The sequence below is a fragment of the Dermacentor silvarum genome, chromosome 1, assembly GCF_013339745.2.
Source record: "Dermacentor silvarum isolate Dsil-2018 chromosome 1, BIME_Dsil_1.4, whole genome shotgun sequence".
Classification (NCBI taxonomy): Eukaryota; Metazoa; Arthropoda; class Arachnida; order Ixodida; family Ixodidae; genus Dermacentor; species Dermacentor silvarum.
This window is the reverse complement of record NC_051154.1, coordinates 312,511,931-312,520,412: the sequence shown is the minus strand read 5'-3', so window position 1 is coordinate 312,520,412 and position 8,482 is coordinate 312,511,931. Positions and strand designations below refer to the sequence as shown.

At 49.6% G+C, this 8,482-nt stretch overlaps 2 non-coding genes across 2 annotated transcripts; both read right to left on the bottom strand.

Moving 5' to 3' along the window:
* Positions 1-475: 475 nt before the first annotated feature.
* Trnar-ccg (transfer RNA arginine (anticodon CCG)) lies at positions 476-548 on the bottom strand. The gene has a single exon. It is a non-coding gene; the product is annotated as a tRNA-Arg (tRNA).
* A 6,705-nt stretch (positions 549-7,253) lies between these two features.
* Positions 7,254-7,326, bottom strand: Trnar-ccg (transfer RNA arginine (anticodon CCG)). The gene has a single exon. It is a non-coding gene; the product is annotated as a tRNA-Arg (tRNA).
* Between the last annotated feature and the right edge of the window lie 1,156 nt (positions 7,327-8,482).

Here is an 8,482-nt window from a genome sequence, read left to right as displayed (position 1 = left end):
CTTCTTAACTGGTAATGTTCATGTGTGTAATTTAAAAAAAGAAAGTTTTTGTTCCTGGCGGCATTTGCATTTTCCTTCAATCTTTAAAACATCGCTGCCTGGACCTTCCGTTCTACAAGGACCTGTACAAGGGCACCGCGAACAGTTTTTTTCGTTTCATACTGGACAGGTAATCGTTGGAAAACCGCATTGAAAGAAATCTTACACTCGATACTGCCGGAAGCAGAATGATCCATTAGGCCACGCGGATATGCAGAAGTAGCAGCTACACGCCCATAAACAATGCTGCACGAGTAAAAAAAGAAAAAAAAAAACACCTTGAAAACTCGGCGTCCTTGAAGGACTACAAAGAACCTGCCACTTCCTGATCCGTTATAATGCGCCAAATCCACACGGCCTCACGTGTAGGAACCACCAGGCGTTCCATAAAACTAATGATGTACTACGCAGCAAGCCAAAAAAAAAAAAAAAATCACGTCCGCGACAGGACTCGAACCTGCAATCTCCTGATCCGGAATCAGGCGCCTTATCCATTAGGCCACGCGGACATGCATGAGTCGCAGCTTCTCCATTTCAATAAAACATTCAAGAAATGAAGGTTTTCCCATAAGCCCATAATATGTTGCGCTCAAACTGATAACCGGCGCAACATTTTAAGGCATAAATTTTTGTTTCATGCGGTATCGCTTACAGTAAGCTTTCGCGGATGCGCGAGAATAATGTGCTTCAGCGACGAAGAAGATGAGAAACGTAATCTTATTCATTGATTACTTTTGTCCAAGTCATTTTCGTTTGTTTATCGCAACTCCTCCGTGGTGGAAGAGTTGCTATAAAAGTTTTCTTCCTGCGTGGTCTAGTGTAACCTTTCCCTCGTGACAGTCGTCTTCATTTAATCCCCCATAGTGACGCTGGAGCGATATGGAGGAAAGCTGAAGCTTCCGCGAAACACGGGATATCTTAGGATCTGACAACATCCACAAAACCGGAGAATATTTACGAGTATTCAGCGCTATTTATTTGAATGCACCAGAAGATGCCACGCGTTGCTTGATGAACATTGTTCCCTTCAGTAGACATCTCTATCTTCCCAGAGCATCTCCCAGTTCTATTTTCGCACCAAACACTTGAACAATTAAGGACAGAAGGTCTTGCCTGTCCAGTAATTCTATCACAACACACATTTGTGTTATGTGGCCTAAACATTATATAACAGCTTTCGCGTAGTGCTGACAGCCAAACAGTATGCAGTACGCGGGCTATATATCATACCGACCCGCCATGGTGGCCAAGTGGGTTTGATGTTGCGCGGCAAAAGATGAATTTGCGGGTTCAAATCCCCGTCACGGCGACCGCATTTCGATTAGAGCAACTGCAACAACAGCAGTGTATCGTGCATTGGGTGCACGTTGGATTACTGCGGCGTGACTCAGATTCAGATCGTGGTTTTACCCAGAAAAATATCCATCATGCCATCTCCATGCAGCACCCCCTGAAGACGCCGCTATAATTTGTCCACGTGTTGAATGGGAAATTTACGGAACTCGTGCAAGCTACACCACTTGACCGAGCCGAGGTGTAAACCTGCAGTGAACCATGCAGTCCCGGCTTGCCAAGTGATTTCAGCCCGACTGTGCAGTTCCTTGTGTACTTGGCTCTTTTCCTGGTTTCTGTGACATAAGCGGGTAACTAAGAGACATCAATCATGACACGATACGCATCTGGCATATTGCGGATGGCCTAGTCGCCAGGCGGCTGGAAGACTAAAAGCTCGGTGATCGTCGCCATGCGGCTATTCAGTAAAGTGAAAGAATTCATTTCGTTTTCCTGCGAAAACTGAACAGCGAAATCCGCTGTGCTGTCACAAATAATTGAAACCCTGCTAAATGGTTTTCCCCCTTTAATATCTATCAGGACGGCATGCTCCAGAGGAGCACTGCTTTAAAACTGAGGCCTACATCAAGCGTCCTTTTGAGGTGTCTCAGACCTCAGCTATACAAGTATTAAAATATTGCTCATGCGCTCTCCAATTATCACTTTAAGCTTTTAAAGAAGCTTCCATTGCTTTGCTTCGCACCCAGATGTGTACCGTCAAGAAAGATGTGTGTAGTATGTGCACCGAATGATCGAAGTTGTCAGACTAGTGCTGCTCGTGGAAAAATCAAGGTCCATTAAATAGGTCGCGAAGCGTGGAACGAAAAGCGTGCTAATACTTATCGCCAGAGATATCAGTTAATGGCGCACGATTGACGCGCGACTAGGTTAGGGGGGTGTGGAGGACAAACACTGAAACTAGAAAACCTACGCGAAAAATTATGTTCGAAAATTTTTCATCAAAATACTGTCATGCCTCTAAATATACCGTTTCGAATATTTTTGTTGTACTAACAACAACAAATGTTTTTCACGATTTATTCCTTCTTCGTGACCCCTACCAAAAAGTATCTCTGGCGCAAGACTTGGCAAGACTGCGCAAGCCAGCTACTTTTGCGGAATGGCGTTGCTCACTTCAACGCGGCGGTTTCGTCCGAGCTTTCTTGAAGCGAAGCTGTATTGGCTCACAAGTTTCGGTGGATGCTGAGCACAAGGTCGCAGGATCGAATCCCGGCCACGGCGGCCGCATTTCGATGGGGGCGAAATGCGAAACCACCCGCGTAATTTAGGTGCACGTTAAAGAACCGCAGGTGGTCCAAATTTCCGGAGTCCCCCAGTACCGCGTGCCTCATAATGAGATCGTGATTTTGGCACGAAAGACCCCATAATTTATTTAGTTTCGGTGGCGTTGTCATGGTCACGCAAAATAAAATGTCATAATTTCGCCCGAAAGGCGAAGCATATTGCGATATCAAATTTGTGGAGAGCTATAAGGAGTAGGGATACTAGTTTTATCGCCTGCATAAACTTGACACATTCGCTTACTAAATTAACAAGCGTGGTGTCAGCGCGCACAGGTAAACATGAATAGACTCGATGACCGCAGATAACGACTCTCAAAACTGGGGCGTCCGGAAGCTCGGCCGCCGCAGCGAGCGAAGGTTCCTGGGGTATATCGCTTCAACGGAAAGTGAGCGGCGTACGCACAACGCATACAAAGGTCAGAGCCGTGTGAGATCGCTTTCAAGATACGGTGCGCGCGACAACACCGACAGCCGGCACAGGCGCAAAGTGCAAGAACGCATTTGTTGGCAAAGTAGAAGCCGCCCCCCCTCCCTCCCACCCTCCCTCCCTCGCTGCCTTCCCGCTTTGCTCCTTTCGCATGGGAGATTGCATCGCCAGTTACCCTTGCTCCCGGTTGCAAGGTACGCATTTGTTGACGAAGCACAGCGTATCCCCTTCCTTCCCTCACTCGCGCATACGGCGCGCGGGGACGATTTTATCACCCTTGGACTTTATACGGAACCTCACAGCGACGGCAGAAATCCGCTTGAAGTGTCCGTGTAATTGCTATCGCAATGAAAAACCCGGCAGCCCCACAGAAGACCAGCTCTTCCAGCTGCGCCGGCGCTGGATCACGTGACGTGAGCGGCATATCAGGGTCATCTGGTTTGTCGCGGGGAGGGAAAGGGCGTTGACGCGCGCTCTGCCGGGCTTCCGTCGCCTCAGACCAGTCTCGGCGATCGGTTGGCGACCACCGCATGGTGCGTTCCGCCGAGGTGCCGACTGCGTTTGCGCAAAGGCGCCACAAACTAGCTCGTCGTCCACGAGCCGATTCTAGCGTGAGGGCTTCCGAAGGCCAGGCGACGCGTCAGCGAAGAGCCGCGGACACCGAGTTGCGGAAGCGCGATGTTGAGGCCGAACGTCACCGAAGAGCAGCTGACCCCGAGTTGCGGGAGCACGATTTTGAGGCCAAACGTCAACATCGTCTTGCCCTCCAGGAACCCGACAACGGGGGTGCACGCCTCGGCAACGCAGCATCAACTTCCCCGGTGCGACGGCGCGATTTCAACGCGAGTTTCTCAACCGGAACTTCAGAGGCAGTTGAAGTGTGTGTGACCGGTTGTGGTTCGAGCACAACGTGATACTTCGCTCCGCGGAACACCGAAGAAACACATAAGCTTCGCTTACCCCCATTTTCAAGTAGGGGAAGGGGTTGGCCATTTTATATTTCCTTGCGTGTTTGTTCAAAGTGTAGCGTCCGCTTCACATTAAACTTTGCGTGACCTAGCACATGGCATTCATTCCCGAAAGGTGTGGGTGCAGGCTTTTTGTTATCGTGCAAGTTCACGGCTGCGGCATCCGACGCGCTGCCTCTTGTCGTGACGATAAATGCAGAACGCTCCGCGAAGAAACGACGCGCTATGTTCACTTCACTATGCGTAACACAGGCTCTGAGTGTCAGACGGACAGGAAAATTAGTAAGTCTAATGTGATAATGCGGGGCAACGTTGTTTTGTCTGATAACTCTTAGATATGAATACATGGTATAGCACGGAATTTCGAATGATTCTTTGAAAAGATTTGGCATAAGTTTCTGTACTTAAGGACTGTACGTGTGCTGGCCATAATACTTTTCCTCCATTGAAACATATGTTTCATTTCGTCAGTTACCGAATGCAACCGCCTTTCGTCGGTTGCATTCATCTGGGCCGATAAATGTGAAGTTGATTTTAAAACCTCTGTGGCACTGTCATGTATTTCCATACTATTCGCTCACGTTCCTGGGGAACCTGCTGGAGCAATTGCGTCAATACCAGCCTAATTATGTTCACAGTGACACATACGCCACTCCTGTAGTTTAATGACACGCTGGCACTAAAGCTGAGTTGAGCAGCACCACGAAATCTCAAAACGTTATTCTCAGTACCACCGCATACATCTCGTCATTTGTACCATTCCCACATAGGCCTACGTAGCCTCAAAAGAAAAACTGCTGGCGCCGTCGAAATGCCGGACGCTAAAAAAAATTCACACATTCGCGCCAAGCCGCATAAGATTTGACGTCACTGCCATTTCTGGTTGGGACGTCAACTTTCTTTTCCTTTTTTGTAGTGTTGTATTACGTGTTTCGGTGCAAAGTAAAGGGCAATTTTTGTGAACGTCGCCCTCTATACAAAGAGGTCTCGTCCTTTACAGGGTGTTTCTGGGAAGACAAATTTATATTTAAATACAGCCCCTTTGAAACAAAAGGACGGCTCTTTCGGAGACATGCCGTCAGTGGGGACGATCTACGGGTGTCGGGTGATACGTGGCAATTAGACACTAATTCACACAATAATTAGCTTTTTATTATTTTATTTCAGCGGGCTTATCGTAATTGGGAAATTGAAGCGAGGTCTGTCTACATGCTAAACCAAATTTTGGAGCACGAAAAAGGCGATTACCGGCGGAACTGTGGCAGCACGAATTTAGGCGATCAGAGCATGGGAAACCGAAACTTGGCATCGTCGATTTTCGGAGTTCTGGCAGCCCGCTGGCAGCCAGACGGCAGCGAGCTAGTTTCTGTACTGATAGGAAGTCACGTGTGTTGGGATCCCAAGACAACCTGAAGCTCTCCGAAGTTAGCAAAATCGAACGCCCGGACAGCTGGCCTAGGGATAAACGTAAACATATTACCAGCATGACAGCTGCCTGTGACAAGGCGGGCGCGCGCTCGGCATAGTCGACCCGTTTATGCGTTGCGAACTTGAAGATATATAGTTGCATTCGGGGATACGATGACTTTCGTGAGATGTCGCGCGACTCGATACAGGACGCGCACTGGGCCGACTTCACTTGTCAGAGCGAAACAAACGGCCTTCGACGCGTCCAATGCGAAGACGCGAAATCCAGCGTACCCCGAAACCGATCGCTCGAAGATGCCTGCTCGCAGCGATCACGTGGCCCACGGGCGACATTGATGACTTCACGTTTTGACATCATTTAACACGACACGAAAATGCAGGATATGAGGTATTCCTTATACGCATAAGATTTCGTGCCAACCGGCTTGGGCTTCGCTTTAGGATGTCCCAAAAGAATACTGCATCCCAGCAGTATGTGGTCGCGGGCATGCAGAAGTAGCAGCTGAAAGGCCATAAACTGGAATGCTGCGTGAGTAAAAAAAAATGCTCGGCCCTTACACGCTGTGGAGGCGGTTGACCAGCGAAGCAGTAAAGGGGCGGCCACGGTGTTTATCTTAAGGTTATCACGCGGTTATATTAAAGTGTTATTGAACAGTGTTATGCAGTTATGTGTCACATTACGCCCCCCTTTATGCCGAGCAATGAAGACACAGACACGTTGGGCGTTGGTGGCACGACTGCGGCGGTAGGACTCCCGGCGCTGTTCTTCGTACGTGAGCTATTCCGCGAGAGAACGCACGACACGTAACTGCACCATTGCGATGTCGGAGAGAATCACGCGCACGCGCACTGCTGCGAAAGAGGATCGACGTCACCGACCGCGCAGCCAATTGCGCCAGACGTTCCCTCGCCCCTTTGCATCGCCACACTTGACGTGTGCGCACTCCCTGCAGGCTGTGCTACGTCAAACCCACGCTGCGAAAGACCCAGACCTTCCCTCTGCTGTTGCGTATAACTCCGCCCCAATTATATTTTTTTTTTGGTCGCGCATGCACACCTGTGCCAGCGCAGGGCCCTCCTGGGCACGGGCGGATGTTTCGCCTAGGCATATAGAACATCGGTGTAATAAATAAGTAAAAAAAAAGTTGCAGTGGCTTAGCTCGGCTATGCCAGAATATACGTAGCGTTAGCAAAGGTTCAGCTGATTATTCTTAGCTTTCCTGGTTGTGTAGATTGTCAAGGATTAGCTTGATTGTCATGCTTACTGCTGCTCCAATGACACACACGCGGTATACGTATTATGTGGCACATGTATATGGCCTTCTTCTGTTCATTCCTCCTACGCTCAACCGCTAATTGCCAGGCAACTACTTCGGGATCCGATGAGTCAAGCTTCTCCGTTCTTCTGCGCTGTTGAGCAGCATTTGCGCTCTCCTTCTCCATGGCTATACCACACTGGCAAACGCCAGTGAGAAGCGCAGCGGCTCCAGCACAGTGTCAGACGGCGACTGCACAGCGAGCGCGCGCCGGCCCCAGTGCGTCTACCACGGCTACGACGTCACTCCTCTGGAATGCGCAGACCGGCGGCGGTGAGTCGCGCGTGGCAGCGGCGGAGTGCGCGAGAGGTGCCGGCTCCGGTTGCTCCGGTGCGCAAGCCGTGTGACATCACTGATACTTGCGCATGCGCAGCAAGGCTCTTGATGTGCCGCGCGAAACGGGCTTGGCTAGGCCAGTGTAGCGAACGCTACAAAATCACGTCCGCGACAGAACTCGAACCTGCAATCTCCTGATCCGGAATCAGGCGCCTTATCCATTAGGCCACGCGGACATGCAGAAGTGGGCATGGAAGAAAAGCAACTATGCAGACTCCTGACACGCCTTTACGCTTCTTGGTGCCGATACTGATTATCATTGCCATGTGGAATGAATCATCCGGTGCTGCGCCTCTGTACAGCTGTTCCAGCTCGCGCCGACCGAGAACGCGAGCATAAGTTGCCAGGCGTCACTCCTGGATGGCCAACCTCAGTTCCATGCAACGCAGCGCGGCGTTCCTGGAGCACCATCTTGAGCTCAATTGGACAAAGCCATCGGCATCGACAGATGCATGCCCGGCGTGCTTTATAAGCAGCTGGCTGTCCTCACGCCCTCCAGTGGGCGTGGAAGAACAGCAACAATGCAGACCCCTGACACGCCTTTTCGCTTCTTGTGCATGTTGGTTCAGGTACTCAACTCTTGTGTAAAAAATAATAATGCTTTTGTGCTCTCACTTCCATGCCCACAAGTGTTATTTTGCCTTGCTTGGGAATGTATTCAGGCATCTGAATTGTTGCTACTATCAGGTGATGTAGAGCTCAATCGCGGACCTGACCCGCTAATGACAACGCCGGGAAACAACATATTGAGCTGTTATCGCTGCTAAAGGGACTACATGCCAATGTTAATTATTATTATTTGATTTGTAAACATATACACAGAAAAGAGAAATTGAGGAGCAAGGCTGGCAACTGCCACCAGAAGGGGCACAACGCCTGCCTACTCTTCAGAAAGGACGAGAGAAGCATAGAAAGGAGAGATAGGAAGGAGGGGAGGAAGGAGGAAAGAAAGAGCGAGATGACAAATCTCAAAGAATAAAGTACAACATACAGTAGGGCCCATCCCTGCAGGTCATGCTACTAAAGAACGTAAAATGAAAGAAATGGTTGCTGGGTTGCAAACGTGCCCCTAAGTTCGTTGCTTCTAGAAAAGTAAGCAGAGCGCGATGAGCTTGATCACGTCAAGACGCACAACCACTTGGGTATAAACATTCGTTTAGAGTTGTACACCGCAGGCCAAGGAAATGATAGTCCCTCACTAGAGATAAGCGTTGCGCACTGAAAGCGGGACATTCCAATATCAGGTGCTGAAGTGTCTAGCAGCCACCGCAAGACGTACACGATGGACTAGTCACACGTCCTTGTCTGTATAAACGTTCGTGCACGTTAACA